The sequence below is a fragment of the Gracilinanus agilis genome, chromosome 3 (genome assembly GCF_016433145.1).
Source record: "Gracilinanus agilis isolate LMUSP501 chromosome 3, AgileGrace, whole genome shotgun sequence".
Classification (NCBI taxonomy): domain Eukaryota; kingdom Metazoa; phylum Chordata; class Mammalia; order Didelphimorphia; family Didelphidae; genus Gracilinanus; species Gracilinanus agilis.
Window position 1 is genome coordinate 95,966,309 of NC_058132.1, and position 16,845 is coordinate 95,983,153.

Consider the following 16,845-nt stretch of genomic DNA (forward strand, 5'->3'; position numbering starts at 1 on the left):
AAAGAAAAGGAAAGAAAAGGAAAGGAAAGGAAAGGAAAGAAAAGAAAAGAAAAGGAAGGGAAAGGAAAGAAAAGGAAAGGAAAGAAAGGAAAGAAAGGAAAGAAAGGAAAGAAAGGAAAAAGAAAGAAAAGAAAGGGAAAAGAAAGGAAAAGGAAGGAAAAGAAAGGAAAAGAAAAGCCAGTGAATTACTTAGACAATGGAAGTTCTAAAGGAAAGGGGTTGCTTGATCAGTAGCCCCCAAAGTATATTTATCTTTCAAGAGGAATGTAAACCATGAGGTGGCATTGGACTTTTGCCAATGACCCCAGGGGAGAGAAGGTTTTCAGTGGAGTGTCCAGATTGAATCATTATTAGATGAGAAAGACAATAAAGGACAGATACAGATTCATTGTAGAAGTTATTTTTTAGAAAGGGGGAATTTGGGAGAATTTAAGAAACTGATGAAGGAAAGGGGCTGGAACTGAGCTTTTGGCCTTAGTCAATGCAGAGAAAAGGGAGAATTTTGCAGTATTTAGTTAGGTCAGGCAATGTTTTTATTTCAGTTATGTCAGGATGGTCTGGCTCCTAGAGAGAAATTAAAGAGGCTCAAGGATCAAAGTATTCCTTTTAAAATGAAGAAAATAGGCCAACGTGAAAGAGGAAAAAAAGGGTGCTGAAGAGGCAGGCAGAGTAGAAGCCTAATCACTCTCTCAGTCAATAAATATTTTTTATTTTAAATAAAAACCCTTACCTTCTGTTTTAGAATCAATACTAAGTTTCATTTCAAAGGCAGAAGAGTGGTAAGGGTCAGGCAATTAGAGTTAAGTGATTTGTCCAGGGTCACATGGCTAAGAAGTGTTTGAGATCAAATTTGAACACAGGACCTCTTGTCTCCAGGCCTGGCTCTCTATCCACTGAGCTACTAGCTGCCTCTCAATAAATATTTATTAATAGCCTACTATATGCCAGGCGCTGTGCTAATAAGCACTGGCTTAAGTGCTTAGCACAGTACCTGACACATAGTAGGTGCTTAATAAATGTTTATTGATTGATTGCTTAAAGCTCTGTTTTTTCATCTGTTGAATGGGGATAATAATATTTGTGATCTCTACCTTAAGAGGTTGTTATAAGGATAATGAGATTATAAATTTTACGTAAAGTTTTAAAAAACTAAAATACTATGAAAATTCTATTTCCCTTTTATACTTTGATGGATCCAGTCTCATCCATTACAGACAGTCCCACTCCAATGTTGCAGATCATATCTATGCTTGCCTTCTCATCCTGTAAGATTCTCACCTATGAAATCACATCAATTCTCACCAGGGTGCTGGAGACATACTCCTATAAGTCCCACGATGTTTTATATTGAATCTGTGGCCCCACTCTCCCTATGACTGTCTCTTGATGCACAATTCTGGTATGCTCAAATTTTAAACTGTATTTAGTTAGAATTAGCTGGTGAAGCAGCAGTGCAGTGACCCAGGACAATCCAGAGGAACTTGGGAGAAAGAACGCTATCCACATCCAGAGAAAGAACTGTGGGAGTAGAAATGCATTAGGAAAATACATTTGCGCAATAGGGATGTGATCAGGGTTTTGATGTTAAAAGATCGCTCTGCTGCAGATAGGAATAACATGGAAATAGGTTTAGAACAATGATACATGTATAACCCAGTGGAACTGCTTGTCAGCTCTGGGAGGGGGGAGAAGAGAGCAAGGGATGGGGATAATATGAATTATGTAACCATGGAAAAATATTCTAAATAAAAATTTTAAAAACAATTAGCTGGTGAAACTTTCCAGTAAGCTTGCTGATGTAGTACAACTACAATTTTAATTTCCTCATCTTGTGTTAGTTTTCCTGGTCAATTTAGAAACTCTTCATTTGCTATTGGTCCAGACAATCAGTGAATAAACATTTATAAGCTGCCTACTACATGCCAGGGACTGTGCTAAGTGCTGGAGATTAAAAAAAAAAAAAAAGGCAAAAGACAATCCCTGCCCTCATGAAGCTCACAAATGAATAAGGAAGATAATCAGCAAACAGATATATATATATATATATACAAACAAATTATGTATGCAAGATAAATAGCTTATTACCCTACCAGTGATATGACAGCTGCCATGGCAGCCCCATTTGTCTGAAAATCCATTGTAAACTAGAGTCCCCAGGGGTTTGGGGCCCTCAATCAGAAAGCATTTTATTTTACATTTATAGTCTCATCATCCCTGTAACATCCTCAAGGCAGGGAGTATAATTATTATTATTATCCTCATTTGGCAGTCCACCACCCAGCGTACTGCCCCATGGGACAGTGGGAACAAGGGAAGCCATATGTGACTCTACTTCTGACAGAATTACGGTCCTATGCTCAACTTGGCTGTATCAATAAACCATTTGAATCCATCCAAGTGTCCTGTGTGCCATTCACTGGAACCACACTCTAAATTTGTATGATGTCCTCTTACTACTTAAATGGCTGACCACTGGATATACATCTCTTTGTTGACATCTGTTATATCACTATTGTTTCATAATTATTTTTTAACAAATTACAGTTGATTTATACTTACTATGGTCTCTCTCATTTGCATGACCTACCAACTTTAATTCTTTTTTTTTAACCCTTACCTTCTCTCTTAGAATTGATACAAGTATTGGTTCCAAGTCAGAAGAGTAGCTAAGGCTTGGCAATTGTGACTTGCATAGGGTCACAGAACTAAGAAGTGTCTCAAGCTAGATTTGAACCCAAGTCCTCCCAACTCCAGAACTGGCTCTCTATCCACTGAGCCACCTAGTTGCCCCTCCAACTTTAACTCTTTAGTTCTCTGCGGTTAAAAATATTATTCTGGGAAGAGTTTAGGTTTCATAAATCTGCTTAAGTAGTCCAAGGCAAAAAAAAAAGGGGGGGTGGGGGGTTAAGAATCCCTATTCTAGAGATAGAAGGAGTTTTCCCAATGCATCGTGCTTCTTGGACAAGGAAGATTGTCTACCTGGTAGATGGTGTTCCAGGTTTTACAAACTTTTGACATCATTCTCTAAGACAGAAGGTTCTGATATTCATTGATAGAAGTTTCCTCATCTGGGATTGCCCTCTATCATGGAAATCATAGGTTCAGGACCTTTATTATTTTTTTATTTTAACATCTATGATTTTTTACTTCGACAATTTGGCATCTTCCCTTCACATATCTTGAAAATCAATTTTTTTTTGAAAATCAATTTTTGATGCCTTAAAGATTGTATTGTTTATGCCTATTGGTTTAGTTCAGCTACTCTTATCATTATTTTCTTCAGTGCCATACCTACTTCCTCATGAAGAACATGGTAGACTGTGGTGTTATAATCAAAATCAACTATCTTTTATGGAAAAAATTGTTTGATTTTTTTAATGAAAGCTTTAACAGGAGAAGTAACTGGGCATAGTGTCCAAAAAATCAAAGTTCAAGTTCTTTTGACACATACTGGTGTATGACTCTGTTCAAGTCATTTAACTTCTCAATGTCTTTCAGACCACTCTCTAAGGATATATTATATAAGAGCTTTCAGTCTGCAATGAGAGGGGAAGATTCTTTACTGGAACTTCCCTATACCTATGAAGTCACAGGTCCAGACCCTGGACCTAATTTTAACTTTTTCAAAAAGGTCATGACAAATCTTTATTTTTCATCTGTCTTCTTTCTCCTTCGGGGCCCATCTTTAAATGTTACTTGGCATGATCTGGCTTCATTGAATCTCTCTTTAAGCATTCTGCATATGTGTTTTCTCCTCTACTGCTTAATGTTTTATGAGGCAATACTACTTGATATTTTTTATCTTCCTCCTGAATAAGATTTTACATCTAAGTTTATATTGTTAGCCAGAGTTCCCTGGCCATCAGATTCCATTTAACAATAAAAGGTCTTTCTGGGCTTCTAATTTTAGCAGCTGATTTATATTGGTTAAATTTTCACAAGAAATGTTGTTAATCTATGTCTATTTCTGTTCTTTTCTCCATTTCCTATTTGTTGATGACTATTATTTGTTTAAATGGTTGGTTTAAAACTGGTAAACATACCAAGGAGTTCAAATACAAAAAGAAAAGATGTATATATAATCCAAAAGAGGATAAATTGATAGATGAGATTTCTGAACAATTGATTTACTCTAACAAAATTGATGAAATTATGAGATAAAGGTAGGAAACAGAAACAGGTAAGTTAAAGTACTAAATTAAGTATTAAGAAATGTGTACTGCTTTACTTTTTTTTTTTTTTTGCCACGTTAGTGCTATGCTACTCTTTGTGACCTCCTTTGGAATTTTCTTGGCAAAGATATTGGACTATTTTGCCATTTCCTTCTTCAGCTCTTTTTTTAATAGATGAGGAAACAGAAGCAAACAGGATTAAGTGACTTGCCCAGGGCCACACAACTAGTAAGTTTCTGAGGCTAGACCTGAACTCAGGTCTTCCTGATTCCAGGTCTGGCACTCTATCCACTGTGCTACCTAACTACCCTTTGCCTCTTCAGGTAGGAGGGACTTTCTCTCCACCCTACCATCTTCCCCATCTTTGGTCATGGCATTTTGTAGCAGATATATTTGCCATAGGAGACATCATACTTGGGAGGAAGCAGGCCCAATCAGTCAAGGCATGAGACAAGAGAATCTCTGTAAGTAGACAAAGAATTAGCTGTGGCATTAAGTACTAATTACAGAGGGACAGGTCCAGGAGTCCCAATGAACTCCTCTAGCAGTGATGCTCTGCCACGTGGGTATAAGATGAGATTATCTTGAAAAGAAGAGAGATCTCAGAGCCCTGAAGTATCCGAGCCATGAGCTGCTTTGGCCACTCATTTATTTAATCTAGGAAAATAGAAGAGACTAGACTTTGAAAATTGAGGAACCATGAAATCCAGCCCTTATCAATAGCATTTGGGTGATTTCATTCTTTAGACACAAATTCCTTTGAAACAATAGGCTGAATTTGGGGGGAAAGCCCAATCTACAAAGCACTTCTCTAAAGGCAATTTTCTTAACAGGATCACATATTGATTTACATGAAGGAACCTTGGCAAAGTTTCCAAGAAAATGGTCATAACAATTATGCAACAAGCTGGGTGGTTTCCAGTGCTTCTCTCCATTCCACATCCTGCTGATCCTCTAACATTAATCAGGCAAATGCAGGAATATGCACAACTAAACCCTGGGTTTTGAGCCAGAGGCAGAAAATCGAGAGTTAAAATCTGTGAGCAGGATGGAAGAGGAAAGACACTACTGAGCCTAAGTCCTCTGGACTCCAGGTCTGGCTCTCTATCCACTTAGCTACCTACCTGCCCCCACCACCACTCCCACTCTATCTTAAACTCTTAGTTCATACCTGGGCAAGTTAAATCAACCCACTCAAATTAAACTACAAAGATAGATGTTAGAATCAGACAAAATATTCAATGACACAGCGCCAAAATGAAATGACAACTCAATTCCTAGGTACTAAATTGAACACTGGCCACAAAATGGCAAATAAAACATAAAGCTAGAATGTTACTTTGTCGGTATATACACTAAAATGGGAAAGAGATCGAGGAGGCTGGGATGTCCCCTATGCAGGGATTAAATGTAAAAATCATTAAGTATTTCATACTTTTTAAAAGATAAAATCCAGTGCTGGTGGGAATGCAGGGAAACTGGCAATACATGCAATAGATAGAGCACTGGGTCCGGAGTCAGGAAGACTCATCATCTTCCTAAGCTCAAATCTGGCCTTTGGCACTTATTAGCTGTGAGACTGGGGCAAATTATTTAACTCTGCCTCAATTTCCTTAGCCATAAAATGAACTGGAGAAAGATACTCCAGTATCTTTGCAGGAAAACCCCAAATGGGCTCATGAGGAGTCAGATACAACTGAAATGACTGAACAACAACAGAAAATATACCATGGAATAGAAAAGGCATCTTAGAAAGCAGTATAACAATATGAAATGAGTTACACCCAATGCTCTATTGTTAGCTTTGTATCCCAAACGTAGCATAAAAAGGAAAGAATAGCTCATTTGTAAAGAGATATTTATTACTTCATTTTGTAAAGATTGGAAAAAACCTATATTCTAAAACGTTGAAAATATATGAATAAATTATGGTATATTAAGAATAGGATATAAAGTTATAAATATGAAGTATACAAGGAAATATGGGGAGACTGATGTGAAAAAATAGAAAGCAAAATCATCATAATTAGAACAGCATATATTCTGACTACATCAGAAAGGAAAAGAAAAAGAAGAGAGAGGAAGAAAGAAGAGAAAGATAAGATGGAGGAATTCAGAAAGAGCAAGAGAGAAACACTGACTATAATAGTTTTTTTTCCATTTTTGTTCTTTGATAATTCATTCTACTCTGTTTTGTTAAATGCCGAAGATTCTATTGTTGTGGACGGCAATTAAGTTTAATATAGGGGGTGCAGGGAAAGCTGTTTTTAGGGGAAATTTTATCTCTAAATATTTTCAACAACAAAAATGAAAAAGAACAGATCAATGACTATAACAAACCAAAAAACCCCATAGAAGATCATTAGAATCTAAAAAACTATGAAATTACCTATATATAAATATGTGTTTGTGTGTGTATTTCTCCTATCTTGTAGAATTGTTGTAAAGATCAAATGAGATAGTATTTATAAAGCCCTCAGCCCAATGCCTGGAATAATAATAGCTAAAGTACTCATTCTCTTTCCCTATCCCCAAAATAGAAATTCTGGGAAAAAAATAGAAGACATTAACAAAACCGAAGTGAAAAACTCCCACACTGAATTAATAAACAGAAGTAGGAGCTGTTTAAAAAATAGATAAACCATTAAATACTTTGTCTTTAAAAAATAAAAAAGAAAAGCTAACTACTAATACAAAAAATACAAAATTCATGACAAATCAAAAAGAAATTATTAGAAACTATCTTGCTCAGTTATGTGGCAATAGAATAACCTAAATGAAATGAATATTTACAACAATATAAAACATTCGGATGAACAAACAAGAAATAGAGAGTTTGACGATCTGTCTTAGGAAATGAAATTGAACAAGCCATGAAATGAATTCCAGAGAGGAAAATAAATCCCTGTATTTACAAGCAAATCCTCTCAAATATCCAAAGATCAATTAATTCAAATATCATATAAACTGAAAAAATATGAAAAGTTATCCTGATAAATTCTTTCTGTGATGCCAATAGAGTTTTGATATTTAAAGCAAAGAGAGCCAAAACACAGAAGGAAAACTATAGACCAATATCATGAAAAAATATTTTAAATAATCAATGAATTAAGAAGTTACAACAGCTAGGTGGTACAGCAGAGTGCCAGTCTTGAAGTCAAGAAAGCCCTGAATTTCCTCATCCATAATATAGGAACATTTGAATAGATGATCTCTAAGGTTCATTGTGGCTGGGCTATTTTCTATTTCTGTGGCCTTACACTATGGACTTCAGTTTCCTCACTTATAATGAGGACATTAGACTAGATAGCCAAGCACACTATGGTACTTTCCAGTTCTAAATCTATGATCCTATTATCTTAGTTCAGTTTAGCTAGAGGGCACTATTGATGCAAAGAAATGTTGTGGATAGGGCACTGGGTTGTACCACTAGATAAAAGTATCTGGATTTTACTTGGTAGTCAAGAGAACTGTTGAAGGGTTTTGAGGAAAAAAGTGACCTAACCTTCTGCATGCATAAGATGGGCTGGTAGAATGTGTGGGACAGGTTGAAGGAGCCAAAGAGTAGAAATTCTGGTCAAACATTTTTTTTTTTTGCCAAGTCATTTGTCTTCTACAAGTGTCACCTTGGAAGGTTTGGACTACAAGCGTAAAGTGGACTCAGGAGATTTAGGTCTGAGTTCTACTTTGTCTACTTGTAGGCTCTGTAACTTCTGACAAATCATTTTTAAATTTCTCAGCTTTGGTTTACTTATCTGTAAAATAGGAATTTTTCCTACTTGTCACGCAAAGTAATTGTGAAGATCAGTAAGATGATAGATGTAAAAGATTTTTGTAAACAGTCAAGTGCTAGACAAATGCAAAATCAAATTAATAATAATTCAACAAAACTTGTAAGGCATTCCCCAACTGTTGGGCATCCCCTCAATTTTCAATTCTTTGTCACCACAAAAACAGCAGCTATAAAATTTTTATGTATCTGTCATTTCCCTTTTACATCAATCTCTTTGGGGTATAGACCTAGTAATAGTGATATTGCTGGGTCTAAAGGTATGAGCAGTTTTATAGCTCTTTGTGGATAGTGACAGCTTGTTCTCCAGAATGGTTGGACCAGTTCACAACTCCACCAACAGTACATTAGTGTGCCTATTTTTCCATAGCCCCCTTAGCACATGTCATTTTCACTTTCTCTCATGTTAGCCAATTTGATAAGAATGGGGTGGTGCCCCAAAGTTGTTTTAATTTGTATTTCTCTAATCATTAGTATTTTAGAACATTTTTTCATATGATTATTGATAGGCCTGATTTCTTCTTCTGAAAATTGCTTGTTCATATATTTTTACCCTTTATGAATTGGGGAATGGCTTTTATTTTAATGAAACCTTGATTAGAGAAACCATTTCTTGAAAAAGTTCTTCTTTCGTCCCCCAGTTTCCTACTTTCCTTCTAATTTTGGCTGCAATGTTTTTGTTTGTGCAAAACTTTTAATTTCATGTAATCAAAATTATCCATTTCATCTCCTCTGATCTTACCTCATTTGATCAATAATTTTACCCTATTCATAGATCAGATAGGTAATTTTTTCATGCTCCCCTAATATTTATGACATCACTCTTTATGTCTAAATCAAAATTTTGACTTTATCTTGGCATATGGTATGAGTGTTGGTCTATTCCTAGATTCTGTCAAACTGCTTTCCAATTTTGCCAACAACAGTTTTTGTCAAATAGTGAGTTCTTGCCCTCAAAATCTTTTATCTTTATTAATTAAACACTAGACTGCTGTATTTACTTTTGTATATTGTATACCTAACCTATTCCATTGATCAACCACTCTGTTTCTTAGCCTGTATCAGATTGTTTTCATGATTTCCATTTTGTAATATAGTTTGAAATCTGGTCCTACTAGGCCTTCTTCCTTCACTTTTTTTTCCATTGATTCCTTTGATATCCAACCTTTAGTTCTTCCAGATGAATTTTGTTGTTTTTATTTTTTAGCTCTATAAAATAATTCTTTGATGGTTTGATTGGTGTGGCACTGAAGTAAATAAGTAAATTAATTTAGGTAGAATTATAATTTTTATTGTATTGATTTGACCTATCCATGAACAGTTAATCTCTTTTTAACTGTGAATGTGAATGGATTAAACATACCAGCTCTGATATTCTATTTTATATTCTCCCCTTCTCCTTCAAATGCCTATCCTGCTTTCTTTGATTTTACTTAAATTATGATGTTTGTTCGGGTTAGAGGAGAGAAAGTCCTTAGCCAATTTTCAACCTAGAATGTAATCATAGAAAGTAAGGACAAGAAGTTAAATTAAGTATAAACACGTGTCTAAACTCTGCCATCTATTTAGGAAGGGTGAAAAGGCTCCGAATGATCTAGAAAGGGAGCATAGCCATTAGTTGGGCAAAACATTAGCTACACTGCAGGTAATATTTCTGGGTCAAAGGGTATGCAAAGTTGTAATTCGTTCTCCAGAATGCCTTTTGCTTCTCTTCTGTCAAATTTCCCTCCATTTAAATATGTTTGTGTTCTAAATCTGTAAATCTCTCACATATTTTATACTTTAGAGAGATTCACCCATCATGGACTTAATTTTCCTGCTACTTTGTTAATTGTGTTTTTATATTCTACATTGAGAGTTCTAATTTTTTTAACCTAAATTCATTTCTTCAGTTTCTTCTTTTATGAATTTTAGTTCTGTTTTGAAGCACTCTGAAGTTTTCTGTTTTTGTTCCATAATCTTTGGGGGTGTCCACATTAGTCACTATTGGTTCACTTTCCTTCATATTAGAATATATGCTATATGTACTTTGGTTTTTTGAGGTTTTACTCATTCTTCTCCACCCTTCCCCCCACCTCCTTAATTTATCTGCTCATGCATTTTTCAGCTCTATCATTCTGTGTTCTATGTCTAGGTTGCCTTCCAAGTCTAACATTCTATGGTTTCTCCATGATTCTGCAAACAGGAATAAGACATGTATCCACATAATTGCAATAGAATGTACTAAGCCCCACACAGTGATAATGAAAATGGACATTTGTAAAGTGCTTTAAAGTTCACATCATTCTGCTGATGAACAATTATCTTTTTTTGGCCTCTACACAATACAAGACAAGCCTGGTCATGGAAACCCAGCGTGAACATGGACACACTGTAGGCTCTTGATGCCCTTCTCCAGAGGCAAAAGCAAATAGGATCCCACATAAAATAGCAAGAGAAATAAAGAGTGAAGCCTAGATCATTATAGCTGAGCTCTGGAAAACTTCTGAGCTTTACATCATTATATTTTATATTAAGAGGCCATCCTTTTCCTAGCCAAGGCAAACCTTTCTACCTGTATAGATACCATTCCATCCTATCTACTCTTCCATATTGTCCTCTCCATCTTGCCCACCCTCTTACTTATCTTCAATCTCTCCTTTTCTACTGGCTGCTTCTCTACCAGTTCAAAACAAGCCCTTATTTTTTCCATCCTCAAAAAGCTCTACAAAGAATGCCATCCACTCTCAGAAGAAGAACTGCTGGAGTCAGAATGCAGATCAAAGCATATGCTTTTTCACTTTATTTGGTTTTTTATTTGGGAGTTTGGGTTTTATATGATTATTCTCTTACAACAATGAACAATATGGAAATAAGTTTTACATGATTAGACATGTATAACCCAGATTGAATCGCTTGCCAACTCTGGAAGGGAGGAGGGAAGGAAGGAAGGGAGGGAGGTAGACAATTTGGATCATATAACTTCAGAAAACTTACGTGGAAATTTGTTATTATATTGGTAATTGGTAAAAAAATTAGTATCTTTATGAAAATGAATAAATAAAATGGGGATAATCATAACACATTTCATGGAGTTTCAGTGAGTAGCAAAAGAGATATTTGTACAGGGTTTTTCAGATCATCAAGCCAGCCAACCCAGTTAAGTTAGAACAAGGGGTTAAGAATTCCCTTTTACAATGATCTCATTCTAAGTTATCATTATGATGTGACAATCAGGTTTATATAGCTAATGCCAGCAGAGGAGAGCACTGAATTCCAGTACCTCCTAACTTCGTCAAGCACGCTTTCTACAGACATTAAAAAGCACTATGATTTGTGACTCTCTGGTGTAACATTGTGTGTTATAATGATCTATTCTGGCATCTTCTTCCTACCAGAAGAATACTGGATACAAACGTCAGAGCTCCCTTAGTGTGTGGCCCAGTCCTATGCACAGAATAGCTATTTGATGGTGGTGCCTGGGATTTTACAAATGGGTGTCTATGTCAGTGGTTTATGTACTCCAGATCCTTCCCTTCTAAGCATCCTTCAGAATTATTATTGTTGTTGTTCTTAAAACCCTTACCTTCTGTCTTAGAATTTTTGCTAAGTTTGGGTTCCAAGGCAGAAGAGTGCTAAGGGCTAGGCAATGGGGGTTAGGTGACTTGCCCAGGGTCACACTGCTAGGAAGTGCCTGAGGCCAGATTTAAACACAGGACCTCCCATCTCCAGGCCTGGCTTTCTATTTACTGAGCCATCTCGCTGCTCTTTGCCTTCTGAATTATAACTGATGATGAAGGCTTTGGGTAGAGCCAGCCTAACACTGCCTCTCTGGACTGGTACAAGGCGAGACCACTCCCAGGCTCCTTTCCCTAGGGATGGATGCTCAGCACCAGGTCTATGTGACACAAAGTGCCTCCAGGAAACCCTCCCTTCCTCCTGCAGCTCTTTGCCTTTCCCCCTGTTTCTAGGCCACCTTCACCCAGCTCCAAGAAGCTGTGGCGCATGCAGCAGCCACATCCTGGCCAAACTGTCCTAGCAGATGGGCTAAACCAGGCCGAGGATAACCCATAGGCCTCTGACCGGACGGTGAGTTGGAGGTGGGGTGTCTACCCCAGGCACGTGAGGACGTCCCCCAGCAGAATGGGCAGACGAGAACAATTCATTCCAGTGGCCATGAAGGTGGCTGAAGCAGGCTCTGTGGAGCCCTTAGAGCTTGTCAGACATGGAAGATGCCCAGGTCATCCCCTGCACCCTGCGCCATCCCCAGCTCTCCTGACTTTTGTCTTGCCTCTGTCTTCAATGTCTTTGGAAGGGACAGTGAGGCCTCTGTGTAGCTCTGCCCCAATTAAATCCAATTCAGGAACAAGTCAAGACACCACCCCAGGACATCATTGTTCCTCTTTGAAAAAGAATGGCAAGCAGCAACATTCACTACTCCAGCATATATATTGTGTGTATACCAAATATCTATATTATATGTGTATGTAAAATGTGAGTGTGTCTGTATTCCCTAACTTAACCCTCGGATGCCTATGTTTGAGTTCCATGAAGGGGAAATATAAAGCTTGAGCTCCCATTTAGTACAAACTCTACCTCACGTACCGGGTAAATTGAAGAGTAAGCATTTATTTTACACATACTAGAGAAATAAGCAACGGAAGTAAAAACAAACACACCACAAAGCCTCTATAATCAAATGAGATCCACTTCCAAAGACTTAACCACTATGGGAGGAAAAGAAACAACTTCTCTCCTGGGGATCCCCATTCCTTGAGGTGAGGGAGGGCTGCCTTGGGTTACGGACAGAATTTCTCTGAGTAGCTTTTTCCCTCCTAGACCACCAATTGCCGAAGGTCTAACTTTCTTTAACCTCTGGGTCATCTCAGGCAGCAGGCAGCATACTAGCCCATGCTACTTGCATTTTATATTGTGTTTTAGTCTGAGCCTGGGGATAAACACAACTCCGTTGTCTGCCTCTCCCTTCTCCCAAGTCATCAGTCGTGAAAATTGCCTTGAAGTTTTGCTAAGTTTCTAAAAGGTACCCAAAACATTGATGAAATGGGAAGCCCACATGTGGCTTCTACTAGCATTCCTACCCTCACCATGTTGTTTAGTTGTTTTCAGTCACATCTGACTCCTTGTGAGCCCATTTGGGTTTTTCTTAGCTAAGATACTGGAATGGCTTACCTTTTCCCTCTTCTTTTTTCCCCTCATTTTACAGATGAGAAAACTGAGGCAGACGGGGTTAAATGAGGTGCTCAGGGTCACATAGCAACTAGTAAGTGTCAGATTTGAACTTAGGAAGATAAGTCTTCCTGATTCCAGGCCCAGTACTCCATTCACTGTGCCATCTACCTGTCCATGCCAACTATTTTAATACCTTCCCAACCCCAGGCCTGGCACTCTATCTACTGTACCATCTAGCTGCCCCTATCAAAGCCCAATGTTCTCCCTGAGAATGGATAATATATCTAAATTATCTTTCAAATACCATTCTACGCCCCACACTGTCATTATAACCTCTCCCAGCAACTCAGGGGATGGAGACCAAGAGCCAAGGGGGTAGTAGGGAAGAGAAGAATAAGAGAATACAAAGTCAAAGTGGGAAAATGATTTTAAAAAAATCAGTTTTAGCAATTTATAGACTTTAAGAATTATGAGACTTTGGGAGCAAAAGTTTTGCTGATAAATATCAATAATATGGAAATAGGTCTTGGTCAATGACATATGTAAAACCCAGTGGAATTACTCATTGGCTATTGTGGCAGGGGCAGGGGGCAGGGGAGGAAAAGAACATGAATCATGTAACCGTGGAAAAATATTCTAAATCAATTAATTAAATTAAAATTTTCAATAAATAAAATAAACTTAAAAAAGTTTTGCTGATGTATAAATTTTTACTATAGACTGATGCCAGTCCACAAAACCAGGGACCACCAGTTTATAGCATATAATATAGTATTTCATTCATCAATTTATTTTTTAAAAACCCATTTTATTGAGCACTTACTATGTTTAAGACTTTATAATAGGAATTGTAGGGATTGTAACTAAATATAATAATCTCTGACTTCAGAGAATTTAGAGACTGGAGCAAGAGAAAGGAGAAATCCCCAATAAGAAAGGAATAATCATATAAGAGTTAAAGAACAAGACATTGTAAGAAGCCTTTGGACATGGTGGAGTGATTATAGGACCTAGAATCAGAAAACCTAAGTATGACTCCCACCCTTATGGTTAACTAGCAACATGACCCTGCCTGATTATATAACTAATAGACTCATTTTTCTCAATAGTAAACTGAGGCAGTAAATTATAATATTAAATAACCAGCTTTGGAGTTAGGAAGAGTGAGAGTACTTGCTATGTGACCAGGGGCAAAAGTCACCCAACCCAAGAACTTGAGATATTCTTGAAGACTATCAGTCATGGATGAGTTCCTAATCTGCATCCGTGTGGCACATTCCCATCATGGGAATTCCTCACATTAATGGAGTTAACAATTCCAGACCAGAAAAATGTGAGAATAATAATGCACATCCTCCTAATCTCACAGTATTATTGCAAAGATCAAATGAGATAATATGGGCAAAATGCATTAGAGACAAATATAAGACATTATTGATCATGATGATGTATAAGATAGACGAGGGTGAAGAGGAGGGAAGAAACATTTACTTAGAGCCTGCTATGTGTCTGGCACCATGCTAAACACCATTTACAAATATGATATCATTTATCATATCAACAGCACCTTGGGAGGTAGGTGTTATTATTATCCCTATTTTACAGCTGAGGAGACTGAGGTAGACAGAGGTTAAGGGACTTGCTTGGGGTCACACAACTAAGAAGTATCTGAGGCCAGATATGAATCTAGCTCTTCTTGACTCCTAGCCCAATGTTTTGTCCCATAGAGGACAGTAGCAAGTAATCAAATTGATAGCATAGACTCAAGAAGAGTTCAACACTTAGTACATAACAGCTGGTCTGCTGAATGTTTTGTGTTTGTCAATCTCAAGGGCAGGATGATGCATTATTCCTCCACCCCCATTCCATCGGCGCCATACAATACAGCAAACATCCCATATTCCCTATCATTTCTTTTATTAGACTGTGAGCTCCTGGAGGTCAAGGACTAATTTTTGCCTCTTTTTGTATCTTTAGAGCTTAGTACAGTGCCTGGCACATGGCTGGTGCTTAATAAATGCTCACCGAATAACTGGTATCTCATGGTGTTACAAGGCTGTGAACCTCCAAGGGCCAAACATGAGGGACAACATTTAGGGAGAGTCTGAGCACTGAGCCCAGCACTACCAGAGATACAAAACTGAGAGGAGAAATGGTCCCATCCCTCAAGGAGCTCAGGCAGCACCAGCCTAAGATACAAGCAGATGATGATAACAGCAATAGTGCACATTAAACACATTAGAGAGCTATAAAACAAAGTGCCAGGAAAGGTGGAAGGAAAAGGATGTTCTTCTGGATCAAGGAAGATTTCCTGGAGGAGGCATTTGAGCTGAACTTTAAATGAGTACGAATTCAGCGGGTGAAAGAGGAGGCCAGTGGGGGAATGAAAAATGTAACTACATGAATAGAGGTCCCTGACGAGGGAGGTGCAGGGCACATTCAGGGGACAAAGGGTTATCCTGTTTGGCTAGAGAATAAAGAGCATACAGGCAAGTGGCATGACATTAAGCTGGAAGAGTAAGACTGTGATAGAAATAGTCACTAGCTCTGTAACCCTGGGAAAGTCACTGAACCCTGTTTGCCTCAGTTTCTTCATTTGTAAAATGATCTGGAGAAGAAAACGGCAAACTATTCCAATGTCTCTAAATGGGGTCATGAAGAATCAAACATGACTAACTGACTAAACAAGATAGTGATAAATTGTGGAGAGTCTTGCATCCCTGATAGGCAAACTTTTCCTTGGTTGGCACTAGGGAGCCACTGATGATTTTTGAGCAGAGGACTAATGATCAGTTTTATGCATAAGATATTCTGGCAATATGTAATGGATAGCTTCTTGGGGAAGGAAGGGAAGAGCATAGTAGGAGGAAAATATATAAGGAGATTATGTCTATACCAGGAATTGTGGAGCAACTTCAAATAAGCTTCTTTAATCATCATCAATTCTTAGAGCCAGAAGATAAGCTTTTTGGTCTGAGAGTCAGTTAGGGTTTCTTTTAGCTCCACAATTGCCCATTTTCCATCCTTGTCTACTAGTCCCCAAAGAGGCCTAGAGGTTCTAATGATCACACTGAGCATCCTTTTGTGAATTTCCTCTATAAACTAAATCTTTCCCCACCCCTTTGAGTTCTTTATTTGTAAAACAGGGGAAAGCTAGGCATTGATAATAATAATAGTGATGGTTATTACTAATTATAAATGTTATGTTTTGTTTATTGAGCAGTTTTATTTCCAGGGCCTACTGATTTGTCTCCTGAATGTGCACTCTTCCATGTAAGTCTCTGCTGGTGTAGTTATGTTTTGCATTCACCCACTGACCTGTTACCTGTCCTTCCTGTTTTGTTAGTTTATTTATGGTTACAAAGTACATTCACACCCATTGTCTCATTGATCTTCACCTCAAACCCAGTGGGAGCTGGTGGCTATTACAGTATCATCCCATTTTAGGAATCAGGAATCAGAGGCCATGTCAGGGTAGGTGCCTTACCCATAGTTACAGAGCCAGTAAGGAATGGAACACAAACAGGAAGAAACTAGGAAAAACTAGGAAAAACTCTAAGCCTTCTAAACCACCTCATAGGGTTGCTAAGAGGATCAAATAAACCAATGCAAGTGTAATGACTTTTAGCTAGAAAGTAGTACACACATGCATTGTTATTATGATTAATTCAATAACATGACTTTTTATTCCACATGAGGGTCTCAACCAGCCCT

At 37.7% G+C, this 16,845-nt stretch overlaps 1 protein-coding gene across 1 annotated transcript in view; it reads right to left on the minus strand.

Annotated features, from left to right (window-relative positions):
- XRRA1 (X-ray radiation resistance associated 1) overlaps positions 1-16,845 on the minus strand; it is an 86,634-nt gene that overhangs the window by 57,074 nt on the left and 12,715 nt on the right. The gene's annotated exons all lie outside the window — the stretch shown is intronic.